The sequence below is a fragment of the Macaca fascicularis genome, chromosome 18 (genome assembly GCF_037993035.2).
Source record: "Macaca fascicularis isolate 582-1 chromosome 18, T2T-MFA8v1.1".
In the NCBI taxonomy this organism is placed as follows: domain Eukaryota; kingdom Metazoa; phylum Chordata; class Mammalia; order Primates; family Cercopithecidae; genus Macaca; species Macaca fascicularis.
In genome coordinates this window covers 6,757,779-6,778,083 of record NC_088392.1, presented here as the reverse complement: position 1 = coordinate 6,778,083, position 20,305 = coordinate 6,757,779, and the positions used below count along the sequence as shown (strand labels likewise).

The 20,305-nt window shown below is 43.4% G+C and overlaps 1 long non-coding RNA gene across 3 annotated transcripts in view; it reads right to left on the bottom strand.

Annotated features, from left to right (window-relative positions):
- Positions 1 to 20,305, bottom strand: part of LOC135968199 (uncharacterized) — a 274,382-nt gene that overhangs the window by 183,479 nt on the left and 70,598 nt on the right. For 2 of the 3 annotated variants that reach the window (XR_010582788.1, XR_012427398.1), the window contains exon 1: positions 14,958 to 15,172. The exons of the other annotated variant lie outside the window; for it this stretch is intronic. This is a non-coding gene — a long non-coding RNA (uncharacterized lncRNA). Of the gene's footprint in view, positions 1 to 14,957; positions 15,173 to 20,305 lie in introns of those variants that run through there. 3 annotated transcript variants of the gene reach the window in all.

Sequence of the window (20,305 nt, the reverse complement as noted above, 5' to 3'; positions counted from 1 at the left end):
ACCCTGGACTTCATTGTCCATATTGCTATCAGAATTTTGATCAAAACCACTCAACAAGTCTCTAGGAAGTTCCGAACTTTCCCACATCTTCCTGTCTTCTTCTGAGCCCTCCAAACTGTTCCAACCTCTGCCCATTACCCACTTCCAAAGTCACTTCCATATTTTCAAGTACCTTTATAGCAGTGCCCCACTCCTGGTACCAATTTTCTGTATTTCTCTATTCTCACATTGCTGTATAGAACTACCTAAGACTGGGTAATTCACAAAGAAAAGAGGTTTAATTGATTCACAGTTCCACAGGCTTAACAGGAAATGGATGGGAGGCCTCAGGAAGCTTATAATCATGCAGAAGGTGGAAGGAAAGCCAGCACGTCTTACATGGCAGAGCAGAAAAGAGAGAGAGAGATAGTGAAGGGGGAAGTGCTGCACACTTTTAAACCATCAGATCTTGTGAGAACTCACTCACTATCATGAGAACAGCATGGGGGAAACTGCCCCCATGATCCAATCACCTCCCACCAGGCCCCTCATCCAAATTCAACATGAGATTTGGGTGGGGACACAAATCTAAACCATATCATGAAGACTTCTCAGGAACATGAGACCCACAGCACTGCCGCAGACAGATGCAGTTTGTGGCACCTCTCTCAGAATCTTTCTGGTGAGTTTTTGAGAACTAGCCCTGATGCTTCTTGCTAAGGTCTTCAGTGACCTTCTGGTCACAGCTCTACTACTGAACTTCACTGACTCATCTCACTTCTGTGTAAATGGAACTCCTATATTGAATGACTCTGTTTTTCTGTTCAATCCTATTGATACTCAGCATTTAGCACCATCAGTGCCTTTGCCTCCATCCCACCTCTCAAGGGAGCATTGGCCAAGCTCCTAGCCAAAAACGCTAGGTCCATGTTTATCCTGGCTCCTCCAGATCATGGCAATTTTGTCACTAGTTGAGTGATCCCTCTATTTCCCCAGGTGTTCCACACTAGTTAATCCCAGTTTGTTGCTTCAACTGATATATTCACTGTAGCAAACTGTCTTGTAGAATTGCTCAAAGTTTATCACTTTAACTAAAGACCTCACATTAACCAACAAAAATTATTCGCCTACGGTTCTTCTGGGGATGTGTGTGTGTGTATGTGTGTGTGTGTGTATGTGTGTGTGTGTTATTTCAGTATTTTCTCTTACTAGAAAGGTGAGGTGCAAAATTGTCCAAGTTGAAAACTACTGCCTTAAAATCATGGAAAACCAATGCACGTGGCTCTGGAAGGAATGGAATTCATGCACCCAGTGCCTGAACTTATGCTAGGTGCTCAATAAATACTGAGTGAATGAATGAATGAGCCTCCTGGGGCCCCTATGGCATATATGTTTGGGGCCTTGATATGGTTTGACTCTGTGTCCCCACCCAAATCTCATCTCAAATTGTAATCCCCATATGTCAAGGGAGAGACCTGGCAGAAGGTAATTGGATCATGGGGACAGTTTTTTCCATCTTGTTCTCATAGTAGTGAGTTCTCATGAGATCTGCTGGTGACTTTAAAAGCACCAGTCTCTCTTTAGCTCTCGCTCTCTCTCTAAAAAAATCAGGGGAGATTTTAAAAGTGGCAGTTTCCCCTTAGCTTTCTGTCTCTCCTGCTGCCATGTAAGACTGTAAGACGTACCTTGCTTCCCCTTCACTTTCTGCCATGATTTTAAGTTTCCTGAGACCTCCCGAGCCATGCAGAACTGTGAGTCAATTAAACCTCTTTGCTTTATAAATCACCAGTCTCTGGTTGTTCTTTACGGCAGTGTGAAAACGGACTAATATAGGCTCATCCAGAAGAGCCTGGGCTGCTAATTAAGTTTTAAGGAGCCCAAATGAGAGGTACCAATGCAATGTAAGAAGTGCAGGAGAAAGCTTGAGAAACTTAAATTTCTTATATGTGGCTTACATGAATTTTCCCACAGGTTATTTTATTCACTCTTGTACCGACCTGTGAAATGGGTATTACTCTTCCCGTTTCACAGATGAGAAAATGAAATTGTAATAAGGGTAACTTGTAAAGGACAGTGCTATGATCTGAGGGCAGCTTCTGCCTCTCTGCTCGTCTGAGTGTGTAGTAGAGTTATCTCCCTGCAGGATGTCAGTGAGAGCCCTGGCCAAGAGAACAGGAAGAGTTGTAAGATCACTGCTAGCTAAGGCAGGGGAAAATATCTTAAATGCAGAATTTTGTCAGAAAAAAATAGCTCCACTGCTCAAAATCTATATCTCCACAGTTGCTTCCATGCTTTAAATACAAATGTCTCACAGCAAAGGGCCGCCTGGGGCTGAGTTTGACCTGGTTGACTCACTCAGGTGTTAGCCTTTCCATAGAGAAATTTACATAGAGAGGAAATCCATGTCCATTAGGTCCATCAGGCAGATTTCACACTCCAGTGTGCTTCACAATTACAACTTATTTTCCCCAATGGACAGGGCTTTATGTGGAGTAAGGAACACAGCAGATTAATTGTGTTAGTTCTTAGGACTAACTAACTAACTAGACTTCAGAATAGAAAAATTTCCAGATTCGTTTCATGCATATGCAGAGGAAAGCTCTCCATGAAGCATGCACCTTCTTGGCTCTTACTGGCGAAGCCTGTGAGTGAGTCAAGGAAATCAAGCTTTCTCTGTTCTAAAAGCACAAAATAAGGCACCCCCCGAGTGTGTACTTTCTGTTTACGGTGGCCATGGCACGTCAGTGAAGGGGGATGGTACGTCTTGTTGAAATCACAAAAATACCTGGACACGCTAAAAGGAATCATTGTGATAACAGGAGAAAGTATTTATTTAAAATTGTGTTAAGAGAAAACTGAAATTTCTATTGCCTGTACACACACACATACATACACACACACACACACACACACACACGTATACTTGGAACCCCAGGCAGAAAGCCTTATAAAAAGAAATTATAAACATAGACTCTTTTAATAGAATGAGTGCAAGATTAGCTTTTCAAAGGAAATCCAGACTTTACATAAACATTATTATCATGATAATTAACTGATTAAGGAAAAAAGATTTGCCAACCAAATGCCTTCCTTCTCTGGTCTGAGTCAGAGAAAAATCTGCGTCTACCCACATGATTGTTACCGATGGAGAATCTGAACTGGCCTGCAACAACCTCAATTCTTGCCTCCACGGAAGAAAGAATTTGGCCGAGGGGCATAAGGCAGAAGGAGAGATGAGGCAGGTTTTCCAGCAGAAGGGAAAGCTTATTAAAAAGCTTTAGAGCAGGAATGAAAGGAAGTAAAGTACACTTGGAAAAGGGCTGAGTGGGAGACTTGAGCCATCAGGTGCGTGGTTTGGCCTTTGGACTTGGGGTTTTTTACATTGTCTTGCTTCCGGGGTCTCGCATTGTTTCTCCCCTGATTCTTCCATTGGGGTGGGCTGTCTACGTGCACGGTGCTCTGCTAGCACTTGGGAGGGGAGTGTGTGCAGTGTGATTACTGGAGCTGTACGCATGCTCACTTGAGACATTCCTCCCCAGCCAGTCTAGCATTCCTACAGGAAGGTCACATACCCGTTAAACGCCATCCATCTTGCCCCTTAGTGCGCATGCTCGAGCCCACGCCCACTCACTCAGCTCCTGAGCGCTCATCGGGAAGCTGCTCATCACCAGCTTCAGGTGCTTCTATCGATTGGGAGACTGCCTTTCCCTGGCGCTGACTGTGACCAATTATCATTTTAGAGAGAGAGTTTAACAACCACCTGACCATCACCTGATGGTCGCCTAACGTTCCTGGTGTTGGGGGTGGGCAATGGAGCAGGGGGAGCCCTCTCCTGCTGTGCTCACGCCTGACCAGCTACCTACTTAACATAATGATCTGGTAAAACTGAACATCCCATGAAATGCAGGACACTAGAGGTGTTTTTGTTATTATTTTTTCCTATATTTACTAAGATCTTGTTTTCTTGGTGACTGTCCCGGAGAATTTTTCCCACTTAACATAAAAGCCCTTATTTTATCTAACGCTGAGGTGAGATTCTTCAGTGTATGTTTGACCAAAAATGTTTTGCTTCTTTCTTTTTGAAAGAAGTCCGGGCGCGGTGGCTCACGCCTGTAATCCCAGCACTTTGGGAGGCCGAAGTGGGCGGATCACGAGGTCAGGAGATCAAGACCATCCTGGCTAACACGGTGAAACTCCGTCTCTACTAAAAATACAGAAATTAGCCGGGCGAGGTGGCGGCGCCTGTAGTCCCAGCTACTCGGGAGGCTGAGGCAGGAGAACGGCGGGAACCCGGGAGGCGGAGCTTGCAGTGAGCCTAGATCGCGCCACTGCACTCCAGCTTGGGCAACAGAGCGAGACTCCATCTCAAAAAAAAAAAAAAAGAAAGAAAGAAAAAGAAAGGGGGCATTTTGTGTCTTTAAAATAGACTCAACACAGACATCAACCGGCTCTGGGACCCTGGCTGAGAGGCGTCTTAGTGCCATTTCCAGAGGGAGCCAGCCTGCAGAACCTCAGCTCTCATCAGCTCCTCCCAGGCTCGAATGGAGGGCACGTCTTTCCTTCCAGCTGCCTGTCTGTCTCCCCATGAACTCAGCGTTCGAGTCCAAACCCTCCGCACCGCAGCCATGCACTAACCATGCAGAGAGAAGGCAGTTCCTGCCTCACTGGCCAAACAGGCTAGTCAAAGACACCCCAAGATACACAAAGATATTTTACATTTCTCTAAATATTTCATAATAAAGTTCCTTTCACTCATGTCCACTTAGAGTTCCAGGGCTAGAAAATGAGGCTGAAGTAACTGCAACATTCTTCCCCCTTCAAATCCATTTCAATCCAAAATAGGGGCAGCAATTAGGTTTCAGCATGTATGCAAGCAGTTTCTGGTATTTCTCAGCTAGTAACCCTTAGATTTATGTTTTAAGTGTTGTGTACAATATAAAAATGAAAAATAGAACAGAAGAGAGTATCTTTGTCATCTTAAGGTAGGAAAAAATTTCTTAGGACTTTATGGCTGAAAGCACGAGCCATAAAAAATCGTTAAGTATTAACTAACAATCAAACACACCATGAGGAAGATAAAGGGACACAATTCAGAATGGGTGAGATATTCTGGTAAGGGTCTTGTATCTAGAGAATGTGCAGAAAACTCCAACAGTTCCACAATACAAATAACCCAAACATTTTAAACAGTGACGACTGAAACAGACATTTCACCCCAACAAATGAAATAGTATGAATGGCTGATATATGAGAATATGCCCACTCATCCTCAGGAAAATACAAATTAAAACTCTAATGAATGCCACTGGCTCACACTACAACAGCTAAAATTTAAGACTGGCCTGATCGAGCACTGACTCTCCAGTGGAGCAACCCTACCTCACGCCCTGCTGGTGAGTGGCAATGGCACAGTCACTTTGGAAAGCTACTTGGCAGTTTCGTAAACACACACTTACCCTATGGACTCAACACTGCCACTTTAGGGACTTGACTGAAAAGAAAGAAGACATATGTCCAAAAAAATACTTGTATATACATGTTCACAGTAGCTTCATCATTGCCTCAAACTGATAACAACCCAATCATCCATCAATAGTTGAATGGATAAACAAATTGTTTTTTCATGCAACTGCATGCCACCCAGTGATTAAAGAAAAAGAATATATTACTGATTCATGAAATAACACAGAGGAACTTTGTAGACATTACATACAGCAAAGTGATGCACAAAAAACTATAAACTATATGATTACAATTCTATGAAGCTCTAGAATTAGACAAACCAAGCTATGTTGATAAGAATCTAAATAGTGGTTGCCTTAGGGAAGGTGTCAATTGTCCAGAAAGGAACAGGAGGGAACTTCCTGGGATGATGAAAATGATTTATATCTGGACAAGGCAGTCTCAAAACTCCTCACACTTACAATCTAGGCATTTTATTACATACAAATTATAACCTGAGTAAAAATAAAAATTGCTGCAGCTTATTTATATTTTGAAGGGTTGGTTAATGATCTTTGACTTGCTCACAACTTGATTTAAAATTGTAGAAATCACACAGAGAAAACAGTGACAAGCCCACAAATAATGACCTGATTGGTATTTATGGATTCCTTTCTCATTCTCCTACCTGTGTTTTTTGGTTCTGGCTGCTAGTCATAGAAGCAGGAAGATTTATTAAAGTCAAATGTATGCAGAAGCTGAGCCTATACTAATAGTGTACCTCAATTACTTATAGATCACATATTATGTACAATGTGGCTGCATACAATTTCTTATGAAATTGTGATGCTGTTAATCCACATGTCACTTGGATCATAGTACATGTTATTTCCTTTAATTTATATAAAGTTGTGAGTGGACAACCACACTGCACGCATAGCAAGTAACAGGGTATTCAACAAAGCGTCTAGCAAAGACAATGATATATGTATTGACTATTCTTTCTGCCTCAGGGTAACTGGGTGCAAATGATAGTTTACTTTCATGTCTAGATAGTTCTATTTCTTCTTCCACACTTTTAATTTCTCAGATTGTAAAGTCTTCATTCACATAATCTATTTTCCCGACAAGCTGTATCTTTCAATCACTGCATATAAAGACATCAATGTGTCTTGCGTGTTTTGGGAGGCCTTGTATCCCACTCTTACACACCTGGGAAGCCTTCCTCTGCACTTGTTAAAAGGCAGTAGAGGGGGATAGAATTGCTTTGTTTTATAAATACTAGTATTGTGACACATTAGCTTTAGGTACTCAGGATAGTGAGGGAACAATTCATGTGGATTGTCTGTGTGAATATCTTATTGAGAACAGTTATCTTTGTTTTGAGAACAACAGAAATCTAAGCATATAACTACTGGGGTCTAAACCTTTGTCCTAAGAAATAACCAAGCTAGTTTGGCTTCTAGCAGCAGAAAACCACTTCCCTAGGATGAACCTATCCCTGCTTAAAATGCCTGCCTGAGAAAGCTCAAGGCTGTTAGGAGAATTTACTGTTCCAGCCACACCCCACATGAGTCCTGACTTCCCTTTCTTAGAGGGCTTATGGAAAGGGCTTATGATTGTGAACATGTGTCTCTAACTCAGAAGCCCATTCCCAAGAACCAGAGAACCACTCCTTGGAAACGGGACCCTCAGGAAGGATGGGGTGTCTGTGGGAAGATGGATCCTGAGGGGCGATTGCCCACCATAGGGCACAGCTGGTCTGGTGACCTGGACACTGACCGCCCTTTGGACTTTTTCCACGTTTCCTTGCTCTCCCCTCTCCTCTCCCTCATTCTCCTTTTAAAACCTCCAAATCACCTCTGCACAAATGAAATACAGCCAGCCCACTACTGTGAATAGTTACTGAATAAAATGTGTTTTTACTGCTTTAACTGATGTCCAGCTGTGTTCATCTTTGACAGTCTGCATACCTATTTGGCCTAGCATTTTCCTTTGGTAAAAAGTAAGTATTTTTGCTAATCACGTTCTAGGGTTGGAATTATAAGAAACCCAAATTTCACCTCCTTGGCCTTAGGATAATTCTCATAAATATGCAGAAAGATCAGACTCTTAGCCTCTAACTGGATAATTCCTCCTTCAAAGTCTCCCAGTTCCTTCTGGGGACCCCAAGCAAGCACACCCAATTCTGAAGAACAAGGCTCTGAGCTCTTCCCCAGTGTCTGCTCATGGGAGCCACGGAGGGTGAGCCGGGAAATGTGGATTCCAGTGCCTCCTGGGCCCAGTAGTCCGCCAGTTGCACATCCACCTGGGTGTTCCTTATGGACCTCAGGGTAATATGCTTTCCCCAGTGAAGGGACTTCTTTTTCCTTCCTTTTCCTTTGACAAGGCCAAAGTCACACGTCTCTCAAAGTCCCTCGTGATGACAACCACCGGGTATCTGGGGCAGCCCCTCTTGCCCAGGTCAGCCTTTGAGTCTCCTGGAGGCACCAGCGGACAAGGTGGTCACATTAGTCTCATAAAGACTTACCAATTTGTTAATTTTTCTTAAAATAAATAGGTTTGGTTCCTTAGTTCTGTTAATTTCTTGTTACTCATTTTGGCTATTGTTTTCTTTTAACCTCATTTAGTTTTCATTGTTTTTATTGTTTTAAATGCAAATATTTTGGATAAAATCTGTTTTCTAAGTACTGTTTTGGTGGCATGTCTTTAGTGTTGGTATGTGATATTTATATTTTCACAATATTTAAATACTCTGCGGCTGTATTTCTAATCTCTTAGAGGACCAGACATTATTTGAGTTTTTTAAATTCTATAGAATTAAGCACCCTTAAATTTCATCATTATTCATTTCTAATTCTACTTTACACAATGAGCCTGGCCCTTTGTGAACACTTTAATCCATCTTGCTTCTCAGATATTTCATCTGCTCAAATCTCCACGGTCTCTGTGGTCTGTCTTTGGCCGCATGGGTGGCTTCGCGAAAGCTGGAGGTCTTGGGTGTTGGAAATATTTGCCCAGCAGGTGGTGGGAAGAACGGTCCACTTGGTTGGGCTTTGCATTCATCAACTCAATTTCCCCGCCACTGCTTTTCTTAGAAACAAGACAAGAAGTTACTCTCATTTCAGTATTTCAGACTTTTCCATCTCTCTCTCTCTTATAATTTCACGTGTCTGTCCTGTCTGTTCTATTTTCCTTGATGATGATGTTCTTGGAGGTCACTGTTTGCAGACTGCTCTGGAATAGACCTTGTTGAAATGTGACTGTTTCTGGGTTGTTTTTAGTCCAATGTCCATTGCTCTCCTTTCTCCTGGTTAGCTTTTCATCCCTTCCATTTACGCCAATCGTAATGAGCAGCTATTACGTGCTAGGCACTTTTTATGCATTGGCAATATAGCGGCAAGCAAAGCAAACTTTATTTTATCATGGAGTTGGCCTTTAAGTGGGGAATACAGGGAATAAACAAGGTGTGTCGGCAAGTGTCAGGTGCTACAGAGAATGAAGCAGGGCTGGAGAGAGCATGAGGGCGGTGGAAGACATCACTACAGGGCTGCCAGAGGATGCCTCTCAGGACACATCTGAAAGAATTAGAGGCTTCCACAACTGCTGGCCTGAGTCTCCTCTGGAATCTGTATTTGTCAACTGAATCCCTGCCTTTTCCAGGCCCTTTCGTTTCTCTTCCACGGCAGCATGTGTCCTGTCCGTGAGGCACTTTCAAGAGCTTCCGTGTTGCCCATGCCTTCCTCTGCATCTCCTCTACTCTCCACAGCTTCCTGCAGCGTTTTCATCCTCTCTCTGGGATTTACAAACACAGTGCTTATTTTCAATAGCATCACAGCTAAACATTTGCGGGTAGTGTATCTTTCCCGGAAGTTAGTATTTATTTTCCAACACACAGTTGGAATCAGCTCTTCAGGCATATCTCATGTAAGGCAGTGCTGCCAAGCAAACCACTGAGTTCCTCTACCCTGGATCTTGCCCTTCACAGTTAAAATAAGTTGCTTCACAGCATTGCTTTCATTCCACTTCCTTGTGCCCTTGCTCTTCCCCTCCTTCCCTAGACAATGCAGTTAGAAATCCATCAAGAAGGGCAAAGCCATCATACAGGCCCATAAGGAGAGGGGAATGGGGAGGAGGGGAGCACTGGAGGATCTGAGTGGTGTGTTGGAGCCTGAGCAGGATGGAGGCACATGGTGTCAGACTTGCAGTGGGTGGGATGGACTTCCTCCCCGGTGGGTGGGGAGCAAAGCACGTAAGGCTGGAGCAATGCAAGGAGAGGGCGTCCATGCAGAGGAGGGGATGGTGATGGAAGGATGGTTACATCCAGGACAAGTGTCCAGATAAATGGAGATATTAAAAATAATGGAAGGCAGACTTCTCATTATCAGAGAAGAGTTACAAATAGTGAAAGGAAATTAGAATGAACCCTATGGTGCTGGATTATAATTGGAGGCATCTACGTAAATTGTAGGTAGGTAGGTAAATGATAGACAGACAGACAGATAGATAGATAGATAGATAGATAGATAGAATGAATGAATAGACAAGTAGTTATGGGAATGTATACAGTATAAATGTGTGTGGGGTATGTGTGGGTGTGTGTGGGGGGGGTGTGGGTGTGTGTGGGGGGGGTGTGGGTGTGTGTGGGGGGGGTGTGGGTGTGTGTGGGGGGGTGTGGGTGTGTGTTGTGTTTACATGCACATATACCCTACCTCTGACCACTAAGACGGCCTGGGATCGGTGCTACTCCAGTAGCAATGAGCACACCTGGTGCCCAGATCTCGGTTTCTAAGTATGCCATTCCTCAATAAAGGGTGTCTGCACTGAATACAGAAACGGTTCATTCTGGAGATGGAGTGGGAAAAGTACAAGCTACTCCTTCAACATCCTGTTATTCCAGAAAGAATATGCCCAAGGGATGAGGATGGAGGGTATCAGAAAGACACAGAAGTGAGATTGGGGGCGCTCCCTCTGGCCAAATCTGGGACCATATGAGCCTCAAAATAAATAACAACAATAATGAGTGACAACTTGATGAATAAAACTGGACACCATTGTGCAAGATTCATCTAATAAAATAAAGGAATAAGTTGAAGTTTGATGAGGAAGGATTTAAATAATTTAACAAATCTTTTCCTCAAAATGCCTATTAACCCAAAGGAGAGAAGAGGAGCTTTCCAGGGGAGAAGGCTGGCAGCACCCTCATCAGGTGGCCAGGTGACCTCTATCAGCAGTGGGTCCATCAGAGACAATGCACTGTGTAACAGGAAGCAGGGAGAAGAGAAGCACATGAGGCAACGGCAGGGGTGCTCCTGCCAAAGACAGACAACCTGCGTCCCACCAGAGGAGACCACAGACGAATCCACACTGAGGAGCCTTTGACAAAGCAAATGGCCCGTAATCCTGAAAAGCATCAAGGCCATAATAAGCAAAGACAGATTGAAGAAATGTTCCAGTTCGAAGTAGACTGAACACGCATGACGATACATGTACCTCGCAATTCTAAGCAGGGTCATTTTCCCATAAAGGGCATTAGTGGGACAACTGGTAAAACCTGAATGGGGTGGTTAAGGTGTATGGATGTGAATTTCCTGATTTTGAGGACTAGCCAGGAAATACACCCCCAAAGTGTTCAGGAGGGAAAGGGCATCATGTTGGCTGCTGACTTTCAAATAGTTTAGAAAAAATAAAAGGTCTTTGCAATGTATTTCCAGCTTCTTTGTAAGTTTAGATTGTTTCAAAAACATTTAGAAATTAAAGTAAAAAATAAAAAACAATACATTGTATGACTTTTCAAATGTTGCTGATTGTTTTTGAAGCACACTTTTTCTCTGACTTTTATTATCTACCCCCTTTTCTCCATCATAATCCCAGAATTATCTGTGTGTCTCCTCCTATGGATTATTCTAAGTCATTCAATCCTCTTGAAAATTGAAGTGAAATTTCTTGTCAATCTAAATCCCTTGGCCCAGTATCTCCTGAAGATTATTTTTTCTCTGAGACAGAAAAAAAGGAAGATTTGTGACTACCAAAAAGAGTTCCCTGTGCTCAACACAAAACATTCTGCAGATAATTTATATAACAGTTGCTGAAGTTGCTTGAAAAAAAAATAATTAGAAACTGTCTTTTTCTTACTATACACATTCTACTCACCCTCTACTTCATCTGGGAAAAAAAGACATATTGGAGATAATATTCCACTTGTCACTGTGGTTTAATAGAAATCCAGAGAGGCATCACAAAAAGCTAACTGTCTTATTGATCATGCTGAAGATATTTATGATAGCATGGCTGTAGTGTCAAATTTTACTCCATTAATACTAAATAAGTTTATCTTATTGCGAGGCATCTGAAAATCCTCTGCAATAAAATTCTAGGTACTTGAGGTGCATAAACAATTTAAAATCGTAAAAAGTAAATCTGAAAAGACAGGTAAATTTACAACTTTTAATTTTATGTAGAAGTCGTATGGCATTATTCAGTACATACTATGCTTACTCATGCTACTTGACAATTTTAGATATGCACGTGGACTACATTTCATCCCTTCAGCATTCCAACTAGGTATATTACATATGCACAACTCACTGCCACATTAAAAAGAGACTATTTAGAAAAGTACATAGCTGATGTGGCAAGATTCAGGCTGATGAGTTAACAATTGTAAACACCCTTTTTTCTCCCCTTGTGGCATGAGCCTTGACAGTCAGGGCAAACCTTTGTCATGGCCACAGAAAGTGATTGTTTTTTCCTCCCATAAGTTTAAGACACATATTTGGAAGAAGGGGAACTAAAATAAAATATTTTCTCAGTATCGAACACAAAACAAACCAAAAAGGAAGAGGTACCATTCTGATGATAAATGACTCAAATTGTATGAATGTTGCCAACCTTTAAAGAAAAATGGATTTATTCCATTTCCTATTATGCAGGTTATAAAAATAAAATATTCTGAATGTTAAAAATTGGCGATCATCATCAGATCACCAGTTCTCCAAAATTATAATTTACTACGCTAAATTCATTTGGATAACAATTTCATCTTTAGTTATGCAGGATGTGTTGAATACCTACGACTATGCCAGGAACATACTAGGAAGTGGAGAAGCAAAGATAGATCAAGTAAACATTGTTCTAACAACCTCACGGTTCAGCAGTAGCAGCAAACAAGCCCAGCAATCACGCAAACACGTGCTAGCTACTCCAGTAGGTCCAGTGAGGACATGAAGGAAGGAAACAGAGCCCCTGGAATAAGAAGGACCACATCTTGTAGGAGGTTATTGGCAAACTAGAAAGGATAGGAAAGGCCACATCTTCCAGCACCTCATGGACGTGCCAAAGAGTTTTAACTTGGTAGGAAATGTGGTCACTTCTAGTATATAAAACTATACATGAAGGCTCCTAAACTTTAGCACGCAGCCTTAAATTAACCATGAAGTAAACAATTTATCAAGGGTCCACAGAAGTCCCAGTAACATGATCCTAAGGATATGTTCTAAATCCAGCAATGACCTGCTCTGCTTTGCTCCAAACCAACTCCTTGTTCCTCTACAAGAAATGAAACGGCAGAGTGTACCACAGAAGACTGATCAGCATTGAACTTGAAGGATTTGGTTCTTGCTATCAAAGACACCCAGCAGGGAACCTGAAAAGAAAGTTAATCTCAAAAATTTTGCCAGTTCAGATGAATCGAGGGAAATATATAACAACATGAATGTTTTGAAGCCCTGAATTGTTATTTTTTAATGGTCTCAGGTAAATAAGCCAATTGAAATCAGACTAGCAAAGGGTAACCCGATGGATAAACTAAGAAATTACAAAGCACATCCATAGAAAAATATTTTGGAGTTGGCCCTTGGCCCCACCTTCTTCAACTTTAGGCCAAATTTCTCCAAGGATACTCCATGCGTGGCCCTAGATCCCCTGCCTACACTTGCCCCTCGAATCTGGCCTCTTCTTGTGTTGTTCTGAATCCGCCCCAAGTTCACCCATTCACATCCACGCCCACTGAATTTTCATCCTACTTAATTTCTCTGCTAGAGTAGCAGAGCTTGTATTTTCGCAAGATAGCCATGGGAACATCTGCTGTGCGTGCTCTCTTCTTACAGCACGGCCTTATGGCCTCGTCAGAACCACAGCAAGAGGTGCAGTCTCTGCACCCGCCTTGAACAAGGAGGACTTTTGTCAGGATCTCAATTGACAGCATAGCACAGTGACACGGTGACTTCCCAGGAGAGGCCTGCAAGCACAATGCAGCTCACTCGCTCTCGACTCTCTCTCCATCCCTCTCAGTATTTCTGTGCCTCTCTAACTCTCCAGCCATCTCTCCCAGCTTCTCTCAACATCTCTCTTGATCTCTCTCAGTATCTCTCTCCTAATCTCTCTGAGTCTCTACCTGTGTCCCTCTCCTTCTATCTGTCTTTCTCTCACTGTCCCCCACCAGGGCACTTGCTCTTAGAACCAAGCCACCATGCTGTGAGGAAGTCCAGGCCCCACAGAGGAGCTGCAGTGGGACAACCCCAGCTGAGATCCCAGTTGACAGTAGGTATTAACACCAGGCATCTTTCCTTGGGGAGTTCTCACCTTCACATGGAAACCAAGAAAGAGAAATACATCTGTGCATGGTGACCAGCAGGCAGGGTGAGCACAGAGGGCTAGGGGAACCTGGAGGAGACATGGTGGTGCAAGCAGAGTGAGGAAAGCTTCCAAAGGGAAATGAGAGAAGCTTCCAGTGAAAACCATGTCACTACCGGGAAAGGCGTGTCCAAAGTGAGGCCTGAAAGATGAGAAGTTGTGGCCAAGTAAAGGGGTGGAGGATGGCAGGGAAAAGGGAAGCAGGAAGAAGTGTACATTTAGGGACCTTCACAGTGGGACCCGCCATCCTTTCTGACATCGTTCCTTCCTTATTCTCTCCGTGTCTTACACAGGGATCTGTGCGCAGTCGTGGTGTAGCACTCTGCCACTTCTTATCCATGTGGTTTTGGCCAATGCACTTAGCCCCTCCCAACCTCAGTTTTCACATCTATAAAGTAGGGATGATAGCAGAAACCAATTCAAAGATTTTCTGCTTCTGTAGGAATAAAATAAGGATGAGCACTGGGCTTTTTTTTTTTTTTTTTTTTTGGTGGCATTTTGTGTGCCACTATGTATGTGATGACTCTCAGAATAAATTCTAGTTTTAGCATCTAGGAAATACTTTGTCTCCCTTAAATTTTAATATTCCCCATATCTGAAGAAGATGATTATAAAACCTAACCATCCCTTTTGATGTTGGCTACTGGGAGATTGAATTAAATGGGATATTCTGTCATGGTAACAAGGTATAGCAGGTTAACACCAGTAATATTTAGCTTTTCCTACTTTCCATTTCATCTTAATTTTCTATTTTAATGGGTTACCTGAAATACCACTTTATACCCAATTCCCTCAAATCCTTTTATAGAGGTAAACACAGTATGAATATAAATAAACAAAATCCATTGAGGGAAAATAACATTGTGATCTAAAAAAACACGGTATGTTTTTGGATTACCTACCTGAAATAATGCAAAACAAATCGACTCTTCTATTTTAAAAGTAATGCTCTAGACATCCTAGACAAATGTTCTTCCCCAGGCTGTGACACCACGCTCAGCGGTGTCTCCTGCTACCTGCAGTCTCCTCCTCCTCGGTCCCTTCGAGAAGCTCCTCTTCTGCCTGTAGAAGCTGGCGCACTTCCCTCATCCCTCTCCTCTGTGTACACTCACTGCTCGGTGACATCATCCTGCTTCATAGCTTTAAATACCATTTACACAATTAGGATTCTCAAATCTGAGTCACCCAGCTCCTTCCCTTAATTCCAGATTTGCATATCCATCTCCATCCTGAACATTTCCACTTGAGGAGATAACAATTAAACTCTGTAAGAATAAAATCGAACTACTGACCCTTTTACCAGCACCACCAACCCCAACGAGACCTGCTCCTCCACAAGCTGACCACATCTTATTAACTCCACTCTGACCACTTCCTCCAAGCTGCCATCACCTCCTTCCTGGGCAGCCACAATGGCCTGTTCTCCACGTGCAGCCACAGTCATCTTGTTAAAATTTAATTTAGTTCATAGTATCCTCTGGTTAGTGTTTCCCTCCCAAATAAAGTAACACCTAAACTTCCAATGGCTTCCTCCACAAATAGAGTAAAAGCCAAACCTCTTGCTGGAATTTGCAAGGCCCTGCATAGTAAAACACCTCCGAGCCTCTACACTCATCCCTTACCCGCCTCTCCTCCTTACTACTCATCCTCCCACCAGCTTTTCTGTCTCTCTCTGTCTCCCTCTGCTGGGCTCCTTTCTCTCTGACTGGACATTTTGGCTGGAATATTCTCTCTCATCACTTCGATCTCAGCTCAAATATCACCCACTGGGAGAGGCCCTCCCTGACCACCCTGAACCTTCCCTGACTGACTACCGTCTAAGCTATGACTCGGCCTCTCCAGCGGCCCAGCTCTCACATCTACTGTGAAAGCTAAAGACGCAGGGAAGGAGTTGCTCTCTCTCCCATCCCCCGGTGCACTAGAACACAAGCAAGACTTAATGATCCAAGCCCACAGAGACTCTGCTGCCCCCGAGACTCTCACTCAGAGGAGCTGCCCTCCGATGGAGGGTATGAAGCTGCTGCAGGTTGCACCGAGTTGAGGGTTGAGTGGTGAATAGTTTCCGGCCTTGGCAGTGTGCTGGGGGCAGGGCACCTGCAGGGGTGTCCTGCACTGGTTATTGCTAGAACAGTATCCTGGCTGCCCCGGCCTCCTTTGACGCTGATCAAGTCTTCTAGCTCATTCTGTAAGCCCTTCATATGCCTCCAAAAGTCCTTGTCTAAGTTAGCCACAGTTCCGACATACATTGTTTGCTACCAAGGACTCTGACTGGTTCGTACTCATCACCATCTGAAATGATCTAATTCACATATTTGCTTACATGTCTACTATCTCTCTCCCACTGTAAAAGATAAACTTCTTGAGGGCAGAAAATGTGTCTTACTAACATTGAGTCCCAGTAAATAATAGGTTCTCAATAAACAGTTGTTGATCAATGGGTTGAAATGAGTCTAAGTCTCCCATAAACAGAAATAACTTGTATTTTGCGTGCTCCCTCACAGCCCCTAAGAGACTCATGTAGAACTTTTAAAAAGATACCAATTTATATTAAATTCTGTAGAAAGCAAGATAAAGAAGTTTTGAAAGGATTTTGAAAGGAAACTGATGCCAAGATCTAAATCTATATATCTCTGATTCATCCGTTTGAATTCAGGCCAGAAGTATCTAAAATGAACTAAATCTGGCAGCAGTAAGTTATCTAACATTTTATAAGAACAAACCCCTCCACAGTTGTGTTTCTGGGTTATGCCCTGAGAGGCCTCAGGTCAAGTCCCTGCTTGCAGTTGTCCATTCTTGGAGCAAACACCAAACTCCATCAGAACCGGGCTTCCTCCCAGGTATCTTCGTTCCCCACTGCCATTGCACAGCGAGTGGCCTTTCCTTCTTTCCCAGTGAGAAGATCCGGATTAGGATTGAGGGTGTACTCCAAGCTGTTCCATGATTGCAGGGCACTGAGCACACTGATACCGGGAACCCCTTCCTCTGGCTTTTCCAGTATTTTCCATATTCTGCTCACGCAGATAACTGGCAGGTTTGCAACCGCCACCTTTCCTAATGATGCTTCAGTCAGGTGAAATAAAACACACGGCCTCCAGTAGACTAATTGGAAATGAGAATAATAGAGGTCAACTAAACTTTATCTAAACTCAAGGCTAACCAACTTCTTACGATATCAGGTTCTTTTACCAGATTTGCAAAGAACCAATCAGCCTAGCACAAAGCCAGACACACGCGGTCAGTGCTTAATAAAAAGCTACTTGAGGCTAGGTGCCGTGGCTCACGCCTATAATCCCAGCACTTTGGGTGCCCAAGGTGGTCAGATCCCGAGGTCAGGAGTTCAAAACCAGCCTGGCCAACATGGTTAAAACTCATCTCTACTAAAGATACAAAAAATCAGCCGGGTGTGGTGGCAGGCTCCTGTAATCCCAGCTACTTGGGAGGCTGAGGCAGGAGAATTGCTTGAACCTAGGAGACGGAAGTTGCAGTGAGCCAAGGTCGTCCACTGCACTCCAGCCTGGGTGACAGGATGAGACTCCATCTCAAAAAAAAAAAAAAAAAAGCTACTTGAGGAAAGGAGTGAAAAGACCAGAGCTTATCCACCTAGCCCTGCCTTGGGGGCACCCTAATGACAGTGGTTCATAAGATTGCTTTAAGTCACATACAATAGATTTAAATGTGGAATACAGAAAGTGCTTTGAGGGAATATGGCAAATGCTGAGCCCTTTTCCCTGAGAAATGCACATCTGAAATCATCTATGAGTATTTCACACGACATACATGCCTTCATAGTACATCTGAATCTCTAGAAGTCCTTAGACCAATTTTAAGAACCTCTGCCCAGATGTCACACACATTTAGAGACTCTGTAGGAGAAGGCAGTAGAGACTGTAGGAGGAGGCACTCTGTGGGTGATGGGTATGCAGCAGGGCCGCTGTGCACTGGGGATCACCCCATCTGAGTCCAATGAGACAGAACACCCAGGCACAGGCTACATGAAGCAGATTTCTTACTTCCGGATAGACAGAGAGGAACAACATAAGCCTAGGACTCATTGTCAGCCATTCCTCAAGCTCCAGAAAGCCACTGGGTGGGTGGACTTGCATTTGCACATGCCCCACTTGCACTGAAGGTGACAGACCCCATAAAGCAGCCCACCATGGGCTTCCTATCCCAGGGTCGTGTTACTCACTGGCAAAAGTGTTCACAGGCACCCTCTCTCCAGAGGAGACTGGGACAGAGCCCCCGCTGCTCCGCCAGTCCCTTCCTACCTCTGGAGGTTGCATCCCTGGCACATTCTACATTTATTCTTGAGAACAAGTGAAAAAGCAGGGAGAACTGAGTCGGCCCAAGGCTACTCGGAGAACTGTCCAGAAGTAGGGGAGGAAAATGCAGTCTACAATCTGGAAAATGAAGTAGCAAGAATCCGAGCAGCCCAGAGGTCAGGAGGCACCATGTCTTTGATCTTTCCATCCCATCCAGTGACCCGGGAGGGATCAACTCACCTGTCTGCACTTCCTTTTTTGTTCTGTAAAGCAAGGACAGTTGCAATGGATGATTCTAAGATCCCTTCCACCTCCCAAATCCAATGATACTGTATATTCCTCCTTAAAACTTCACCCCCGTCAAGCCATCATCAAACTGACAAAGTTCTCTAGGACCCAAAAAAAAAAAAAAGTCACTAAAGTCTCTTACCCTTTCAGGAAAAAAAAAATAAAATAAAATTTCCAAAAATAAGGTGTTCCCTTAAATAGTCATCTGGCTGTCTCGGCACATAGCTGGGATTGTCACTTGAGAACAAATGTAACAGTCAATCAAGAAACTTCATAAATAATCCAAGCTCTTGCCTCCCACCACCTCTATAAAGCACTCATTAGGAAGGCGAACACCATGCTTGCTGCGGTCTGTCTTCTTATGTGGAGGAGATAATTGCAGAGCCACCAATTATGCTAGTTTGAATTAAGTGGTGTCAGCAACTTAACAACAAATTCTGCTCTAAAAGGGTTCCAACTTGTCTTAGAAACTACACTTAAGGACCAGGCACAGCGGCTCACGCCTGTAATCTCAGCACTTTGGGAGGCCGAGACAGGCGGATCACGAGGTCAGGAGTACAAGACCCGCCTGACCAACATGGTGAAACCTTGTCCCTACTAAAAATACAGAAAAATTAGCCAGGTGTGGTGGTGCTTGACTGTAATCCCAGCTACTCAGGAGGCTGGGGCAGGAGAATCGCTTGAACCTGGGGTGCAGAGGTTGCAGTGAGTCGACGAGATCACACCACTACACTCCAGCCCGGGCAACAGAGTGAGATGCAGTCTCAAAAAAAAAAGAAAAAGAAAAGAAAAGGGAAAAGAGAAGAGAGAAGAAAAGAAAAGGGAAAAGAAAAGAGAAGAAAGGAAAAGAAAAGAAAAGAAAGGAAAAAAAAAAATGAAAAGAAAAGAAACGAAACCACATTTAAGCTGAAACAGGAGGCTCACCAGCTCCTCAGAGTAGTGGTTTAGGCCACACGCTGACAAGATCTGATAAACTCTGTCAAAAAGACACTAACATTAACTCTGACTTGTATAAAATCTCTCTGTCCCCAGGGAAGGATGCTCCGAAGTTATCTGGAACAGGGCCTGAAGTCTGGAGATATCCTTATCCACTGAAGAGTCTGCAGTGATGGTTTTAGGCAGCAAGGCAGTTCATGCATGCCCAGTGAACGTATACTTTTTAAAGACTTTCTACATGGACACTTTTGAGGGAACAGTGCTAAGACCATTATCCTAACATTAACAAAGATTCACTGCAAAATTTCCTCATCATGCTTTTCTTCTTTACTGGTAGGTGTTAAGTCGAGACCAAGAGTCTAATGATTGAATCTCAACAAGGCTTCAAACTCTAAGCTGGTGGGGCTTCCCTTCCTGTAGGATCCCATCTCATCACAGAGTCCGCCTATAAGTAGCACAGCTCCCTCTCGTAATCCTACAGTGTTATTTCCTAGAAAGAGGGCTCATGGAGCTGATTGCTCACAAAAACATCACTTATTTAAGGAATATTAGGGAGTTTCCATTAAAAGCAACACACTGAAAAAATTGATGAGTGTAGATCTCATGTTATGTTCCAACCACAATATAGTTAATTAATTAATTAATTAAAATAAATAGACCAAGGCAGGCATCATTCTTCTAAGGTGAAAACTGGAGTTGTCGTGAGATGCATCCACATCTCTTCTACCCTGTCCTTCTGGGAACTGCTGTCACTGCCCAGCAGA